The sequence below is a fragment of the Macaca mulatta genome, chromosome 16 (assembly GCF_049350105.2).
Source record: "Macaca mulatta isolate MMU2019108-1 chromosome 16, T2T-MMU8v2.0, whole genome shotgun sequence".
NCBI lineage: Eukaryota > Metazoa > Chordata > Mammalia > Primates > Cercopithecidae > Macaca > Macaca mulatta.
This window is the reverse complement of record NC_133421.1, coordinates 80501670-80521445: the sequence shown is the minus strand read 5'-3', so window position 1 is coordinate 80521445 and position 19776 is coordinate 80501670. Positions and strand designations below refer to the sequence as shown.

Here is a 19776-nt window from a genome sequence, read left to right as displayed (position 1 = left end):
GAATTACGTACCCAGCGCAAAGAAACTAAAAATCTTGAAAAAAAAGTGGAAGAATTGATGGCTAGAGTAATTAATGCAGAGAAGGTCATAAACGAAATGAAAGAGATGAAAACCATGACACGAGAAATACGTGACAAATGCACAAGCTTCAGTAACCGACTCGATCAACTGGAAGAAAGAGTATCTGCGATTGAGGATCAAATGAATGAAATGAAGCGAGAAGAGAAACCAAAAGAAAAAAGAAGAAAAAGAAATGAACAAAGCCTGCAAGAAGTATGGGATTATGTAAAAAGACCAAATCTACGTCTGATTGGGGTGCCTGAAAGTGAGGGGGAAAATGGAACCAAGTTGAAAAACACTCTTCAGGATATCATCCAGGAGAACTTCCCCAACCTAGTAGGGCAGGCCAACATTCAAATCCAGGAAATACAGAGAACGCCACAAAGATACTCCTCGAGAAGAGCAACTCCAAGACACATAATTGCGGATTCACCAAAGTTGAAATGAAGGAAAAAATCTTAAGGGCAGCCAGAGAGAAAGGTCGGGTTACCCACAAAGGGAAGCCCATCAGACTAACAGCAGATCTCTCGGCAGAAACTCTCCAAGCCAGAAGAGAGTGGGGGCCAATATTCAACATTCTTAAAGAAAAGAATTTTCAACCCAGAATTTCATATCCAGCCAAACTAAGTTTCATAAGTGAAGGGGAAATAAAATCCTTTACAGATAAGCAAATGCTTAGTGATTTTGTCACCACTAGGCCTGCCTTACAAGAGACCCTGAAGGAAGCACTAAACATGGAAAGGAACAACCGGTACCAGCCATTGCAAAAACATGCCAAAATGTAAAGACCATCGAGGCTAGGAAGAAACTGCATCAACTAACGAGCAAAATAACCAGTTAATATCATAATGGCAGGATCAAGTTCACACATAACAATCTTAACCTTAAATGTAAATGGACTAAATGCTCCAATTAAAAGACACAGACTGGCAAACTGGATAAAGAGTCAAGACCCATCAGTCTGCTGTATTCAGGAGACCCATCTCACACGCAGAGACATACATAGGCTCAAAATAAAGGGATGGAGGAAGATTTACCAAGCAAATGGAGAACAAAAAAAGTGGGGGTTGCAATCCTAGTCTCTGATAAAACAGACTTTAAACCATCAAAGATCAAAAGAGACAAAGAAGGCCATTACATAATGGTAAAGGGATCAATTCAACAGGAAGAGCTAACTATCCTAAATATATATGCACCCAATACAGGAGCACCCAGATTCATAAAGCAAGTCCTTAGAGACTTACAAAGAGACTTAGACTCCCATACAATAATAATGGGAGACTTCAACACTCCACTGTCAACATTGGACAGATCAACGAGACAGAAAGTTAACAAGGATATCCAGGAATTGAACTCATCTCTGCAGCAAGCAGACCTAATAGACATCTATAGAACTCTCCACCCCAAATCAACAGAATATACATTCTTCTCAGCACCACATCGTACTTACTCCAAAATCGACCACGTAATTGGAAGTAAAGCACTCCTCAGCAAATGTACAAGAACAGAAATTATAACAAACTGTCTCTCAGACCACAGTGCAATCAAACTAGAACTCAGGACTAAGAAACTCAATCAAAACCGCTCAACTACATGGAAACTGAACAACCTGCTCCTGAATGACTACTGGGTACATAACGAAATGAAGGCAGAAATAAAGATGTTCTTTGAAACCAATGAGAACAAAGATACAACATACCAGAATCTCTGGGACACATTTAAAGCAGTGTGTAGAGGGAAATTTATAGCACTAAATGCCCACAAGAGAAAGCAGGAAAGATCTAAAATTGACACTCTAACATCACAATTAAAAGAACTAGAGAAGCAAGAGCAAACACATTCGAAAGCTAGCAGAAGGCAAGAAATAACTAAGATCAGAGCAGAACTGAAGGAGATAGAGACACAAAAAACTCTCCAAAAAATCAATGAATCCAGGAGTTGGTTTTTTGAAAAGATCAACAAAATTGACAGACCACTAGCAAGACTAATAAAGAAGAAAAGAGAGAGGAATCAAATCAACGCAATTAAAAATGATAAAGGGGATATCACCACCGACCCCACAGAAATACAAACTACCATCAGAGAATACTATAAACACCTCTACGCAAATAAACTGGAAAATCTAGAAGAAATGGATAATTTCCTGGACACTTACACTCTTCCAAGACTAAACCAGGAAGAAGTTGAATCCCTGAATAGACCAATAGCAGGCTCTGAAATTGAGGCAATAATTAATAGCCTACCAACCAAAAAAAGTCCAGGACCAGATGGATTCACAGCTGAATTCTACCAGAGGTACAAGGAGGAGCTGGTACCATTCCTTCTGAAACTATTCCAATCAATAGAAAAAGAGGGAATCCTCCCTAACTCATTTTATGAGGCCAACATCATCCTGATACCAAAGCCTGGCAGAGACACAACAAAAAGAGAGACTTTTAGACCAATATCCCTGATGAACATCGATGCAAAAATCCTCAATAAAATACTGGCAAACCGGATTCAGCAACACATCAAAAAGCTTATCCACCATGATCAAGTGGGCTTCATCCCTGGGATGCAAGGCTGGTTCAACATTCGCAAATCAATAAACATAATCCAGCATATAAACAGAACCAAAGACAAGAACCACATGATTATCTCAATAGATGCAGAAAAGGCTTTTGACAAAATTCAACAGCCCTTCATGCTAAAAACGCTCAATAAATTCGGTATTGATGGAACGTACCTCAAAATAATAAGAGCTATTTATGACAAACCCACAGCCAATATCATACTGAATGGGCAAAAACTGGAAAAATTCCCTTTGAAAACTGGCACAAGACAGGGATGCCCTCTCTCACCACTCCTATTCAACATAGTGTTGGAAGTTCTGGCTAGGGCAATTAGGCAAGAGAAAGAAATAAAGGGTATTCAGTTAGGAAAAGAAGAAGTCAAATTGTCCCTGTTTGCAGATGACATGATTGTATATTTAGAAAACCCCATTGTCTCAGCCCAAAATCTCCTTAAGCTGATAAGCAACTTCAGCAAAGTCTCAGGATACAAAATTAATGTGCAAAAATCACAAGCATTCTTATACACCAGTAACAGACAAACAGAGAGCCAAATCAGGAATGAACTTCCATTCACAATTGCTTCAAAGAGAATCAAATACCTAGGAATCCAACTGACAAGGGATGTAAAGGACCTCTTCAAGGAGAACTACAAACCACTGCTCAGTGAAATAAAAGAGGACACAAACAAATGGAAGAACATGCCATGCTCATGGATAGGAAGAATCAATATCATGAAAATGGCCATACTGCCCAAGGTAATTTATAGATTCAATGCCATCCCCATCAAGCTACCAATGAGTTTCTTCACAGAATTGGAAAAAACTGCTTTAAAGTTCATATGGAACCAAAAAAGAGCCCGCATCTCCAAGACAATCCTAAGTCAAAAGAACAAAGCTGGAGGCATCACGCTACCCGACTTCAAACTATACTACAAGGCTACAGTAACCAAAACAGCATGGTACTGGTACCAAAACAGAGATATAGACCAATGGAACAGAACAGAGTCAGAAATAATACCACACATCTACAGCCATCTGATCTTTGACAAACCTGAGAGAAACAAGAAATGGGGAAAGGATTCCCTATTTAATAAATGGTGCTGGGAAAATTGGCTAGCCACAAGTAGAAAGCTGAAACTGGATCCTTTCCTTACTCCTTATACGAAAATTAATTCAAGATGGATTAGAGACTTAAACGTTAGACCTAATACCATAAAAATCCTAGAGGAAAACCTAGGTAGTACCATTCAGGACATAGGCATGGGCAAAGACTTCATGTCTAAAACACCAAAAGCAACGGCAGCAAAAGCCAAAATTGACAAATGGGATCTCATTAAACTAAAGAGCTTCTGCACAGCAAAAGAAACTACCATCAGAGTGAACAGGCAACCTACAGAATGGGAGAAAAATTTTGCAATCTACTCATCTGACAAAGGGCTAATATCCAGAACCTACAAAGAACTCAATCAAATTTGCAAGAAAAAAACAAACAACCCCATCAAAAAGTGGGCAAAGGATATGAACAGACATTTCTCAAAAGAAGACATTCATACAGCCAACAGACACATGAAAAAATGCTCATCATCACTGGCCATCAGAGAAATGCAAATCAAAACCACAATGAGATACCATCTCACACCAGTTAGAATGGCGATCATTAAAAAGTCAGGAAACAACAGGTGCTGGAGAGGATGTGGAGAAATAGGAACACTTTTACACTGTTGGTGGGATTGTAAACTAGTTCAACCATTATGGAAAACAGTATGGCGATTACTCAAGGATCTAGAACTAGATATACCATATGACCCAGCCATCCCATTACTGGGTATATACCCAAAGGATTATAAATTATGCTGCTATAAAGACACATGCACTCGTATGTTTATTGCGGCACTATTCACAATAGCAAAGACTTGGAATCAACCCAAATGTCCATCAGTGACAGATTGGATTAAGAAAATGTGGCACATATACACCATGGAATACTATGCAGCCATCAAAAAGGATGAGTTTGTGTCCTTTGTAGGGACATGGATGCACCTGGAAACCATCATTCTTAGCAAACTATCACAAGAACAGAAAACCAAACACCGCATGTTTTCACTCATAGGTGGGAACTGAACAATGAGATCACTTGGACTCAGGAAGGGGAACATCACACACCGGGGCCTATCATGGGGAGGGGGGAGGAGGGAGGGATTGCATTGGGAGTTATACCTGATGTAAATGACGAGTTGATGGGTGCAGCACACCAACATGGCACAAGTATACATATGTAACAAACCTGCACGTTATGCACATGTACCCTACAACTTAAAAAAGTATAATAATAATAAATAAATTTAAAAAAAAGTATATATAATTCTAACAGACTTAAAATAGTACCATAAATCTAAAAAAAACCCATAACATATAAATAATATATCAGAAATTCAATAAAACAGAAAAATGCTATATCAAATATCACTTGGATAATAGACAAGATCAACCGTAGATTGTTTCTGAGTCTCTCTCTTTTTTTTTTTTTTTTTTCTAGAAATAGCAATCCCTCTCCATTCTGTTGGCACTTGTAAGGATTACCTGAAACCAAACAGACAGGTAAAGTTTGTGGCTAGCTTTCTCCACTCTTCCTTTTCATCCCTCGTTTGATTTTTTAATTCTATCCCAAACATGTAATTTTTCAAGTACTTTATTTTAATCATTGTTATTTAAATGGTCATTTTGAAACTAATATTTCTTAAACAATTTTAATGACGTTCTTACCTTTGTTCATATTCTTATCTAAACTCCAGAAACCATTAGCTATATTAGCTATATGACAGAAGACAATTCCATCTTTATGGAGAAAATGATTTCAAGGTCTTAGCTCAACCAAATGCTGTCTACATATAGAATTTCTGACCAGCATTTTAATCAACAGATAATTATATTAACATATATGATCAGATGCATATACATTTCATCACAAAATAAGAAATGCAACTTAACCTGATACATGATATTGTTACATATACACATGCACACACACATACAGCAAAAACTTGCTGTGACTGACTCCTTTCTTGGGGCTTTGGGGTCTGTCACTTACATTGCTATGACTAAATATTTAAATCAAGGTGGGGTGTCATTTTGGTGGTCAATGGCTGTGTGAAACTAAGTTTCTATACCTTAACAAATGGGGGCAATATAAAATAACAATGATTTTGTCCCGTTTTTCTCAAAAAATAAAATGGTCTCATTTGGAAAGGATGAAGAAGAAAATGTAAGTTAAAATTACATGGACCATGATATTCTACATGCATTGTGCTACAGAAAAGCAATACTACTTAGATGAATTAATATGATTTTCTTTGAGTCTCTCACTTTTTTTCATTTGTGTTTGTGGGATTTGGATGGCTGTCCCTGATATAAATTAGCTTTTTGTCTCCATTCCTCTAGGATATATCACTTTCTTTACAACCAAACTTGAAGCAAGTAGGATAAAGTATATGTCATAAAATATGCAATGACTTAACTGATTAGTGAGGTGGTCTTTCCTAGTCCTGTGCCAATATATATTCAGAATAATAAATCCTATGTAACATCATGCATCACAAGCTTTATTTTGGTTTTCTGTGGTAAAACCAAGCATTTATACAGTAGAAAGATGGTTGAGAGAGTGTTTTTCTGTTACCATATTTTATCATCAACCTTTTCATCTCTATTAGAGTTGATAATATGGGATTCATATTTAACTGGGATATATAGATTATCAGTTCATCTATGTTGCTCAGACTGGTCTCAAACTCCTGGCTTCAAGAAATCCATCTGCCTCAACCTCCCAAAGGGCTGAGATTAGGGGCATGAACCACCACACCTGGCCAAAATTAATGATTTTAATCTTCTTTCTGTCAAGCACAAATCAAAGTTGTTAATTATAAGCCAAATTGGCCAATTTAAATCAATCTTACCTTGCCTTCCCTCCTTCCTTCTGTCCATCCGTCCGTTTCTCTCTCTCTCTTTCCATCTTCTACTCTCTAGAATAAAAATAATCACGGATTAGGCAAGAGGTCAAGAAGAAAGATAAGGGCTTGGATGTTTAGGAAACTATATTTTAAGCTCTTTCAATTAGTTAAAAATTGATTATCTTTCTACTTTTCTAGTGAATACTAAATTTCTCATAAACACAAGACCTCTTAAAATATAAACAACAAAATCAAAGATAAAAATCAGTAGGGCTTAGCTCTAATTTTCTAAAAATCAATTTTTATTATTTTTCATTTTACAAATATGTGCTATACTAGATGCTTTAGATTTTAATATAATTTTGTAATTTCCCATATACTCGGTTCCAAATAGTTCCAACGTATAGGTCTGTGTAGCTAATTGCCTTTCTTGATTCCCTTTCAGATTTTCAAACAGTGTTTACAATTTTTTCTTGTTACTTGTTTGTTCCACTTTTTTGCTTTTAATGTCCCTTCCTTAGATGTCTCAGCCAAGAAGTGTATCACATTGACACCAACTTAACTCATGACTGCAGGCTGGCTTTCCAATCCATTAGTGCCCTCCACAAGTCAAGTGTTGGACCGCAGGAAATGAAGAAGTAGAGCTTTGGTTTACATATGTTGACGTGAACAACTCAGTTGCACCCGTTATGAGAGTAACTGCTCAGCTCATGATGAGTGAATAGGTCATCCAGCAAGAAACAGAAAACACAGAAATGGACCTTCTTTGGGAGCAGGGTAGCAAGGTGCTGACAGCTTAATGAATGACTTGTCTGTTATGACAGTAGGACACCTAGCAATGCCAAGAGCAAATATTTGAAAGAATATGCAATGCAGGAAGTGTATGTATGTTCTATATATAGGACACGTAGATTGCCTGTATCACTAACAGATGGGCAGCATTTGAGAAATCTTATTTTATAATGTGCAACATCACTCCTGTCAGATACACTTTGAGATTTGCGGATTAATGGAGCATGGCACTCAGAGTAAAATGGGAATTCCATTGTATGTACTGAGGGACTGGGGGTTTTAGGGATAGATGAGCTCAACAGAGAATACTGTCCATATTTTTTAGAGGTATAACTCTGATTTCATTTATAATTTAATAATAAACAGCTGTAGACACCATGTCAGATGAAATAGGTAAGTAGATAATTTTGTGATGTGTCTTTGGATAACATTAAATAGTGAAACCATGGCTAAAGGAGCCAAGTGATTAGATGGATGAGGAGTTCACTTTTACTTTCTAAACCAAGAAATTCACCAACATTAATTTTGAAGGGCAATAAAATTAGTTAGCTTGCAAAAAATGGTATTTTTTATAAATGGACTCACTTTGGAGCTAAGACTCAGATAATTTTAATTAAATTCAACTGAGATAGGTGACTGAGAGATGGTTCTTTTAATTTATTTTTATTTTTATTTTGAGACAGAATTTCCCTTTGTTGCCCAGGCTGGAGTACAGTGGCGAGATCTCGGCTTACTGCAATGTCTGCTTCCTGGGTTCAAGTGATTCTCCTGTCTCAGCCTCCCCAGTAGCTGGAACTATAGGTGCGTACCCCTAAATTTTTTGTATTTTTAGTAGAGGCAGGGTTTCACTATGTTTGCCAGGATGGTCTCGATCTCCTCACCTCGTAATCTGCCTGCCTTGGCCTCCCAAAGTGTTGGGATTAACAGCAGTGAGCCACTGCGTCTGGTTGAGAGATGGTTCTTGAATAGACCCTGACACTCTTATTCACTCTGGCATGGGATCTTGTAAATACATTTGTTAACCATAGTAAATAAGCATGGAGACAAAATTAGGCCCACCATCTATTAGAGATTAATGACCATTTTGGAGTCTCGTGGTTAACCAACGTATATAGACTAGATTCTGATGTATTTCTTATTATAGAGGTCAAGAAGAGGATGGGTAACCGGTAAATATTTGAAACCCCCAGTTATTCATGGAAATTTCATGAGTGCTAACTCATTAGCCAGATCCTATCATAGACAAGCCTCTCTCTCTCCTCATTACTGTGTTCATCCCCACTCATTATTCATTCGTTTTTACTGGCAGATGGATCAGTACCAGGTGCTTTGCTGCATGTCCTAGTGAATAGCACATTGCCTTCAGAAATGCTCTGTGTCAAAATTCTTTTCTTTTAGAAAAAATATATGGATTACTGTTCTTAGCTTTCCATTCATTCTCTAGCAACTCTGTTAACATCACAGACTTCTCAGAGCATGGCTGAGGAGGCATTTCTTCCAGCCACACAACAATTCCACAGAAATAAAGAAGGGCTCAAGCTAGTAAGATCTCACACGAAGCTGGTACAATATGGGTTTGCCACAGACGTTAGGTCGCTTTCTCTGTGCAGTCAGGTCTCAACATCTGGTGCAAACTACTTGGCAAAGGCAACAGAATGATATCTGGCTTTCAAATCATCAGGGCACAATCATTTGGCCTCACGAAGTGATCTAATTAGATAAGAAATCTCAACACTATTGAAACATGGTTACTATGGTGTTTGCAATACAATAGGTCTTTACAGTTCAGGCTAACTGGCCTCACTTCGCCTACAGGGTTATCTTTTAGTTGTTTTTTCAACATATGCCTTAAGTAAACTATCACAAAACTGACCACATAAATAAGCATCAAATAAATTTTATGTAAAAAATTTGGTTCTTCCTTTCTCACTGTGAGCCTTAACTCTCTACAAGAAATAGCTCTGCCATGGCATTATCTCAGAGCCCGGCAATGGAGCCATCCCTAACTCTTCACATTATCCCTGTGGGTTTACCTGGTCACCCCCTGGGCATTGTCAATTATTTATGAATAGTGCCTCTCATTTCTATTCTCTCTGGTTTCATTCCAGGTCAGGTCTTCATAATCAGGGGCTTAATCAACATTACATATGGTATATTTATTTAAACATTCTTGAAGACTCTTGTTAGAGAGCATCATGGTACAAGTCTCTTGTTTGCAATTCAGCTGAATGAAGACTTAAGCCACATGTCTATATAGATAAACACTATGACAAGTGAGAGTCTGAGATGATAGGGCTCTCCCATGATGAAAGGGTTTGTGGGCCCTCAAAAGAGCTGGAAATAGAGGTGTAATGTTAGAGACAGTGGTTCTCCCACAGTGTCCCCTGTAATAATAGTTGTAAATTATTCTCTTATTTTTGGCTCCCTTGGGTTGAGCCTGAAAAAATTATAAATATATGAACACAGTCAAATGACAGGCAATAGATATTGCAACACTTACGGGAGGGAAAGAGCTAATTTTCTTAATTTAAAAATCTCATACAAGTCACTGAAATAAAACAAAATCATCCAGTAGAAATATGGTCAAGGCACAGGAGCAGATGGCTCCCATGGATTTAAAGATAAATTGAACTAAAAGAGGAAAATGTCCCAAATCAAAATTAAAAGTATAAATTTTTATTTTCTTATAAATTAGTAAGGATCAGAAAGTGTAGTGTTAGAAGGTGTAGAACTATACTCACATGTTGCAGGGAGTAGAAACTCTTATGAGGTACAATTTGTCAAAAGTTATAAAAATTTAAATAGACATATTTTGGTAGAGAATTCCACTTGGCTATAGATTAGATGTGCATGGAAACATATGTACGAGAATGTATATGTATTATTGCTTATGAGTTTAAAAGACTAAGAAACAACCTGAACATCCAGCAATAGGGGATTTATAAATAAATAATGGTAACTCCATTGAATGAAATAGTATGCAGTTACAGCTGTCAAAAAGAACAAGGAGGCTCTGTACGTACCAAGACAAACTGACTTCCACGATAAGGTAAAAAATGCAAAATAGAGAATAGTGTGTATAAGATTCAAGTTGCATTAAAAAGGAAAGTTATTACCGATTTTAGCATATGCCCATATTATCCAATGGATGTTTACACAAAAACTTGGTATGTGTGACTACATCTTGGGTGCAGAAGCAAGGGGCCAGAAGTCATTGGCAGAAAGAAAATATAATTTTCACTGAATACTTATTTGTTGTCTTTAAAATTTTCACTTTTGCATGTATTCATGTAACCTTTCAACAAATTGAAATATACATGTACAATGCATATTTTTAAAAATTTCATATATTGATACAGTGCATATTTATTACAAATTTATATGATAATATGCAATTATTAAAATACATGTAAAATAAAACACTCTCAGCCTTTTCCACGGTGTCATTTGAAGGTATCACAAAGTGTCTGATTCATGCTGGGAATAATGTGATACAGGGAAGAGAATCAGAAGCATGTGGAAATACCTTTCAGCTACAGTAGCTCTTAAGAGAACAGAATTCAATCGGCAGGACAAAGACCAGAAATTCAGTCACATGGTGGTAGAGATGACAAGCAGTAACCTGATAAAGTTACAAATGTGGTGGCTTCATTTAAGCATTCTCAGAAACTGTAGTTGGAGAAAAATTTGTGAAAGTCTTTTCATGTTTTGCAGTTAAGCTAGATGAAGACTGAAATCATTGTTCACAATTAATGCTTGTATGCCCCGTTTTGTAAACATCACTGGAAATAAGTACTCTCCTAAAATCAGGAGGCGCAGGCTAAAATGAGGCTGGCTCAACAGAGGCCAACCAAGAATTTGGAGGGAACGGGGCTGGTGTGTTCCAGACAACAAGTCACATGTCACCCAGTTTATCTAAGTGTATGGTGCCCTCTGAGTTTGTGCCCCCTTACGTATGTTACATTCTGTCTAATGATGCAGTCATATTGTTTTTCAAAATTCAAAATATCTTTATGTTTCTATAAGGGTCTGTGCTTGACACAGATCCTTGCCTGTTGAAATGACCATTTTAAAATTCCCTTTTCTACAGTGCTCAGTACTAAGAAAAATTTGGAGAAACTGTACTGGCATACAGTTTATCTACGTACAATTCACCTACAGTTTAGGAAGAAAGGAATCCGATCAAAAAGAGTTACCATGAGATCCTGATGACCAATAACTGGGCAATTTCCTATTCTCTCAAATCTGGTTGGTAGGAAATTTACATCTACGAGCGAATTAGTCTCTAATTGGTAGAAACTTAAGTTATAGGAAATGATGTATCTTCTTGGTAAGAGGGGAATTTCTGCACTTGCTCTATTCTGCTGCTTGCCTCTAAAAATCATGATGGTAAAGAGATAGACGTTTTGATTCTCACTTGTTTTTATTTTTTGCTATTGATTTTGATTTCTTCCTTCCTTCCTCCCTCCAGCTCTTTTCCTATTAAGAAAGAGGATTTAACCACAGATCTATTTATCCTGTTCTGTTAGTTTTTACTTTGACCCAGTGAGCATAATCATCCTGCTTCATTATAAAAAGGGAACAAGAGAACTTTGAAAAAAGAAGGGCCAACCTCCCATAAATACCACTGTTTTTCATGAAGGCTGTGTCCACTGGATGGCTAGCAAGAGTCAATTGAGCAAGTTTCTCTGTAATGAGAACATAGATGTCTAACTATCCCAGCTGCTCGGGAGGCTGAGGCAGGAGAGTTGCTCGAACCTGGGAGGCGGAGGTTGCAGTGAGCTGAGATGGTGCCACTGCACTCCAGACGGGGCAACAACAACAACAACAACAACAAACAAAACAAAACAAAAAAAACTTCGGGCGCGGTGGCTCAAGCCTGTAATCCCAGCACTTTGGGAGGCCGAGGCGGGCGGATCACGAGGTCAGGAGATCGAGACCATCCTGGCTAACACGGTGAAACCCCGTCTGTACTAAAAATACAAAAAACTAGCCGGGCGCGGTGGCGGCGCCTGTGGTCCCAGCTACTCGGGAGGCTGAGGCAGGAGAATGGCGTAAACCCGGGAGGCGGAGCTTGCAGTGAGCTGAGATCCGGCCACTTCACTCCAGCCTGGGTGACAGAGCAAGACTCCGTCTCAAAAAAAAAAAAAAAAAAAAAAAAAAACTTCGTGTAATGTTTTAGGACGCACTTTCCTGACCTTAGACTTAAAAGTATCATTGCAGAAAGCAAATCATTTTCCTGTCTTTTCAGAATTCTGCTCCAATTCCTAGTCTCAAAATTAGTTTATACCAAATGCAGATGACAATTTGAATCTCCACAGCATCTGGGAATTCAACCGAACAACTTTCATGGCTACTGCTTTGAGTCATGAGCCGGACGCACTCTCCTTTTGGTTATTTCTGCTCTCCTTTAGCTGTTTACTTATTCTCATGTGCATAATTCCTTCCAGCAGGCTCCATTTCTATCCCACTCACCCTGGCTGCTGCACCTTCTAACCATTACACTGCACCCTTGGAAACCTCATTCCATCATCTACAATTGCCCTGCACCTTCAAAATTCTAAAGAAAGAGTGCTCTACATTTTACATTTCCCATTTATTTATTTATTTCCATAGAGAAAAGATCTCACTTTGTTGACCAGGCTTGTCTTATACTCCTAGCCCCAAGTGATCCTCTTACTTTGACCTCCCCAAGTGCTAGGATTACAGGCACGAGCCACCATGCCCAGTTTCCACTCCTTAACTTACATAATAGTAGCAACATCACTTCTCTTTGATTGTCCTTTTTTGTGAAGGCTACTCATTCTTTCAGGCCTCACACGCCACGGGACTGAGAAGCACTATGGCAAATGTCCTAGCCCTCACTACCTTCTTCAGCCCATCTGTATTTCTGCAATTGCCTTTCCCTCCCGTCCTCCGCACCAACTCCTCCAAACTTCCACCACCTTCCCTGAGAAAACTCCACCCCTTTCTCTCACCAGGTATCTTGCCCTTTGCTCAGTCACCTCTTCAGCTTCCTGCCCGACTAATCACCAGAATGAATTGCTCTGTGCCCCTCCTCCTCCCTCTTGGAAGAAGTCAGTTCCTTTCTGCAAAATTAGACTGATACATCCACATTTGCTCTCCATTCCATTCCTTTCTGAATCAGCAACAAAACTCAGAAACTGGGTTTCTTTAGTAAAGTATCTCATTCCTGCATGCTCCCTCTCCTTCCTTAGCCTTTTGGCCTCTATTAGCTTAAAAACAAAAACAAAACACCGAAATAATGAAACCAAGCTCTTTCCCCCTACCTCTTTACGCTTTCAGTCCCCGATCGAGCTAAAAATCTAGCATTGTCATTGGATTCTTGTGCTTCTTTATCCACATCATTATTTTTCCAGTTCTATAAACCAGTGCTTTTTAAAGTTCAAAGTGCTTTTGATTTAGTTGGAGATTTTGCTGGAAAGCAGATCCTGATTTGCTTGGTCTGAAGTGTGGCCGTGTTGCTGCATTTCTAAGACGTTCCCAAGCACTGCAGACACTACTACTCTACATTTCACCCTTGCGGTGGGGATGAAAGAAAGACAGATGCCTCCAAAATACTTTGTAAGATGTTGAGAGCAATTTTCAAAAGAATAACACACATATATTTTTCATAAGTTATATCCAATTACATTGAGAGAATGTTTTAATCCTAATACGGATAAAGCAATCACTATAATTTTCCTGACAACTTACTAGGTGCTATGGCATTTCATTTATCTAGATGAACAAAGTGGGCTTTAAAGAGGTTAAACAGTGGGTCAAACTAACAAAAAATAAACATGGTTTGCATAATTATTGTTATAGTAATAAGAATCCATGTCTTAAAATATTTTAAATTTATACTCCAGTTCCCCTTTTATTTGTTACCTTCCTCCCCTATTTCCCTTGAATAATGTAACTTGGTTTTAGAAATTAACTCTTTTGTTTTTAGAGAGAACAAATTATTTTCAGTTTCTCTAAAAAATAGGAATACAGTAAACAAAGATTTTAACTGGACAAGATGCTAATAAATTAAAATATAATCACATTCTGAGGTCAGATTGATGAAGTTGGAATTATGACTTTACCTCCTAATGTGTGATCAAATTACTTAACCTCTCTGTGCCTCAATTTTCTCATAAAATGTAAGGCAGTGACAAAACCTCATAGACTGTGATGAAATGAAGTTAAACCTCTAAAACACTTACAAAATTAACTAACGCATGGCAAGTGATTAATGCATGTGTGTAGTTATTATTATTACTATTATTATTATCAAGGCATTTTAAAAATTCTGCTCCTGGGATGGTGTCTGTGATTACCCTACTGGGACAGAAAAGTAAGATTTAGCCAAATGATCCATCATCTGGGTTTGTTAGTTTTGTCTGCAGACTGAGTCTGAATAAATCCCTTGGTACTTGAAATTCTACAGACCAATTTCTCCCCCATCTCTAATCCTCTCCAAGAAGATAGAGCAGTTAATGAATTAGCTTGATCTATCTCCTAAGCTGTACTGTCATCAGCAAATTACCCCAAAGAATATTATAAATGGATGTTACAAATTAGATATCATGTCCTTAAATTACTTCCTTCCTCCCTCTATTCTCTTATTTCAAAACCTTACAAATCTACTACCAATCAACTTTGCTCCGTTGGACAAAATGTAATCAGGCATTTCTTATTTAGAATTGTGCATGAAAAGCTCTGTAGTAGGATTTGTAGATTTGTTTGCTAAGATTATCCAATGATTTCAACTGTAACAATTATTTTTTTTTAAAAAAAAACACCTGATTATACTGCCATCAGAGGATTATCATAGGATTAGAATCACTGATACTGTGAATCTCTGTGATTCTTACTGATTTCACTTATGATTTGCCTGCGTTGATATAATTGGCAGATTCACATTTCTTTTTCTACTTAACTGCTAACGGGGATTCATATATGCCCCAAATCATTTTTTATACTTACAAAGATATAAAGGTCATAGTGTCTATTAGCAAAGATGGAAGGTGATTTCCTCATACTGACAGATATGAAACAAGCTTGCATTTTCTTTTGACAAATGGTAAATTTATAAAACTGCGGTTGCCCTTGAAGTTAATGAAATAAAAGACTTTATTTTTTTCTATTAAGTGAGCCTCAGAAAGTTACGTGTCTTGCCTCATATCACAGAGGGGCAGTTAGGGCAGAAACAGTAGATCAATGTTTGTTTTATATGGTTACATTGCTTCTGAATGAACGCCAACATTTAATTTGACTTCATTTGAGCTATCATTCACAATTTGGGATAAAATCAACATAGCAAAGAAATACATAATTACTGCTGTCATTTAATTTTGATGAAAATGTGGTTTGCATTATTGTTTTGTCAGGGTGCATTTTGTTTACAGCTTTCTTAATTCACTTAGGACTGCCTATACAAATGTCTGCACAAGAAATATTTACACACAGCTATTGCTGCCCTGCTATGGCCTGTGTTTGTTCAGATTCCAAATATTTTCATCTGTGTAAGTTTCCTTTGGATGAAACTGTGAAAAATGGAGGCTAAGTCTATTAAAGATGGAAGAACACATTCACAGGCAGCTACTGTCTTCCAGAAGTCCCAGTACAATAATTTAAGGGAATAGAGGAGAAAAAAAAACGAAACCCACAAGAATAAAGAGAATGGGTCAGTAGACAACAGAGATAGAATGTCAGGGCATAAAAGTAAGATAGAGTAGTGATAAATGACTTAGCAAGATAAAAAAAGCTGAATTTTAGTTTGCTACTGGGAAAAGCTATGAAGTAATCTCATGTTCATTGCAGAACTTCTCCTCAAATCTGAAACTGGAAACAAAAAAATTCTGGAGAAGAGGGTAAAGGAAATATTATCACAGGGGAATTGGTCAACCGTTTGAAAAGGAAGAAATAGTTTGTTAACCAGATCCTCTTGCTAGTATGCACAGCCTAGAGATTGTGGAGTCAGTATTTCAGCTGAGTATTAGAGATGCATTTGCTGGAGACAGTAAACCAAATGGCCTCTAGCCTAGGAAACAACAGGAAAAGCTAATAGTTAGCAATGAGAGTATCATGTGGAAAACAGGCATTGATTACACGTTTGTGACGTGAATGTTTAGATTCCCAGATTTCTACTCTACTTCCAGAATTCTGGCAACATCAGTCAGATTCAGCTACATAGCAAATGACCCAAAATGTAGTTGGTTAGAACAGTCATTGTATTTTACTTATGATTCTGTGGGTCAGCTGGGCAGTTCTTTCGAGAAAACATGTGGAATATATGCAAGACAAATGTGGTGTTAAATTTTCAGAAAGCAAAGACGTCTTCTGTGAATTAAAAATATGGTTACATAGTGAAAACTTTAATAGACAACAAAATTGAAGAAAGCAACCAGAAAGTAGAAAATACAAGTGCTGAATAATACAAGAATGAAGTAAATAAAGTTATAGCAATAGTCTATAGTTCCAGCTGCTAGATAGTGGGAATTTCAGAATGAAAAATAATGACACAGAGAATGTTAGCATTTCAATGAAGACATAGACTGAGGCCAGTAAACCTTTTCTGCAAAGGACCAGATACTAAATATATTAGGGTTTATGAGACATATTTCATCTGTTGTATATTCCTTGTTTAGTGGTTTGCTTGTCTTTACAATCCTTTAAAAAGCTAAAACTGTTTTTAGATTACTGGCTATAAACAAATATGTCACAGACTAGATTTGGCCCTGATTGGGCAGTAATTTGACAACTGCTGGTATAGAGAATTACACAAGCTTTTCTCCTGCCAAAACAATAACAACAACAACAACAACACTATAAACTACAGGTGTCTTCTCTCTGTACATGCACAGAAATGTGAAGGAACTAAATATTAATGGAAGCTCTCTTCCAGGATAAGCAAAGATCAAAAGCTGCTCACCCACGTGAAGCCATTGTCCAAGAACTGGGTAAATACTGCTAGACTACTGGGCCTGACAAAGGCAAAGGATGTCTGCTAGATCAAGGAGAGAACAATAGATATTTCAACAGCCATGTAGACTGCCATGACCTGCTAGAACTTTGGAAGCCTTGAAATCAAAGCTACTTCCCTTTACCCACTAAATCTCAGCCATGGAACTCTTGTGCATTATGGCGTATATGGAGAGCAAGCCTAGAGTTGGACTGGAAAAATATACAGATATTTCCATCTTATCCTGTAAGACCATGAGAAAAAGATTTTTAAAAAACAGTGAAAAGATGCTGCCTGACATTGACTGAGATGTAGCAATCTCAGTCAGACATTGCTAATACTGGCAAGGCATTAAATAACTAGCACTAGTATGTTAAAGAAAATAGAGAAAAAAATATGTACAAAATGAAGGAAAGGATGGCTGGAAATGTCCAATAGAGAAAAGAAATTCATTTATAAAAAAGATCAAGTGAAAACTCTAGAACTGCAAAATATAATCCTTAAATTAAACATTATAGAATAAACTTAACAGACAACATACAGCATAAGAAGGACCAGTGAACTTAAAAATGGGTAAATAGAAAATGATCAAAGGTGAAAATAGGGAGAAAATGTATTAAGAATAAAAAATAAACAAAAAACAAAAATACCAGAACCAAGTGGGAGAGACATATAGGATAATAATAAACAGTATAACACACATGTAATTGAAGATCCAGAGGAAACAAACAGAAAAAGAAGAGATAGCTATTTTTTAATGTTATTTCATTTGTATAGATGTATGGGATACAAGTATAATTCTGTTGCATGGATATATTGTATCTTGGTGAAGTCAGAGCTATTAGTGTATCCATCACTGGTTAAATTGGCTTTGGTAAAGAATTTCCCAACACTCTTTAAACTCTTCATCTCAAAGATCCAAGAAGCTCAATGAATTCTGAATATAGTACAAAACAACATCTAGGCACATCATTGTGAAATGTCTGAAAAACAATCTTAAAAGAAGGAGCAAAACAAGCATATTGCATTCAAGGATAAAACCATAAAGTTGACTATTTCGCTCTATAAAGGACACTATGAAAGCAAAAAGATAATGGAATAACATCTTTAAATTGCCGAAAGAATACAAAAAGCAAAAAACCCTGCAACTCTAGAAAAAAAATTCCTCAAAAATGGTGATAAAATGAGGCTATCTTAAGACATTTCGAAATCAAAAGAGAAACAGTATGCCAGACAAGATTCTACATTATTTTAGGGAAGCTATTCATTAGAGGTTCTAAATGTACAGTTTTAAAAGAATATTTGTTTTAAAAAACAGTTTTAAAAGAAGAAGAAATTCAAGGAATAGTGAATCTAATATAGTGTGATAAAATGACATCTTTAAAAAAGGAAGTAGAAACAAATCTGAATGGTTGATTTAGAAGTAGCCACTTTTGTGATGTTAAATGCTTATTCTTGTGAAAAACTGTACATTTTACTCATTGTACTAAATCAACATGGTGAAACCAAAAATACAAAAATTAGCCAGGCATGGTGGTGGGCACCTATAATCCCAGCTACTTGGGAGGCTAAGACAGGAGAATCACTTGAACCAAGGAGTTGGTGGTTGCAGTGAGCCAGGATCATGCCACTGCACTCCAGCCTGGCGACAGAAAGTCCTCATTAGATTTTGAACCTCCTTGAACACTCATTTTCCTATTTACATACTAAATGGAGACAAGTGAGCAAGCGTTTTGACCATTTTGTATTCAAATTGACCTTATTCAAGTTTGGAATATTAATTAATATTACTTAGGTACACTTGTATTCTAAGGTTAGAATTAGCCAGCTAATTGCCTCTTCATTACAACAGAGCAAGCCAAAATCCAGCCTCAATCTTGACGTAGTGTTTCTTAGCGGTCCCTTTCCAACCCATCACTGGCTGCATGGACTTCTTTAAGACACCTAAGTATTTTCCATTCTTTAAAATCTGTACTTGGACTCCTTACATGAAAGAGTGTCTAAAGGAAGACAATTGTATTTCTGAACTCCAGAGGTAGTTCAGGAGAACCATTGCTAGAGTCAGTTCTTATTCTATCCTGATGGTTTTTTCACTATAGGAGACACTGGTTTGGTATCCAGAAGATGGTAAACAATACTTGATCTTTCTCAGTTTAGAGAAGTATTGTCAATTCACAACCACTCATAAAAGTTATACGTAACATGAGTTCTATGTAATGGGCTGTTCGTCTCCAATGAGCGCTTGTACTTAGATGTACTTAGATGTACTGGCCTGGCTTTTGCTATGGTTTATATGAATTCTCATAAGAAATCAAAGGACTGGAGGTCATTTCCTTCTTGTAGCTTATGAAAGAACAGTTGGTTTTGCAGGAGATAAACCCAACATCTCTATACCTCTACTCACTCCTCTTCATGTTCTCGTCAAACCCCAACCTCATGTGATGACATAGACATCATCTACCGAAGATGCCTACACC

The 19776-nt window shown here is 37.2% G+C and overlaps 1 long non-coding RNA gene across 1 annotated transcript in view; it reads right to left on the bottom strand.

Moving 5' to 3' along the window:
* LOC106994117 (uncharacterized) overlaps positions 1–19776 on the bottom strand; it is a 69298-nt gene that overhangs the window by 29113 nt on the left and 20409 nt on the right. Inside the window, exon 2 of the long non-coding RNA XR_001440562.3 lies at positions 6562–6627. This is a non-coding gene — a long non-coding RNA (uncharacterized LOC106994117). The remainder of the gene's footprint in view (positions 1–6561; positions 6628–19776) is intronic.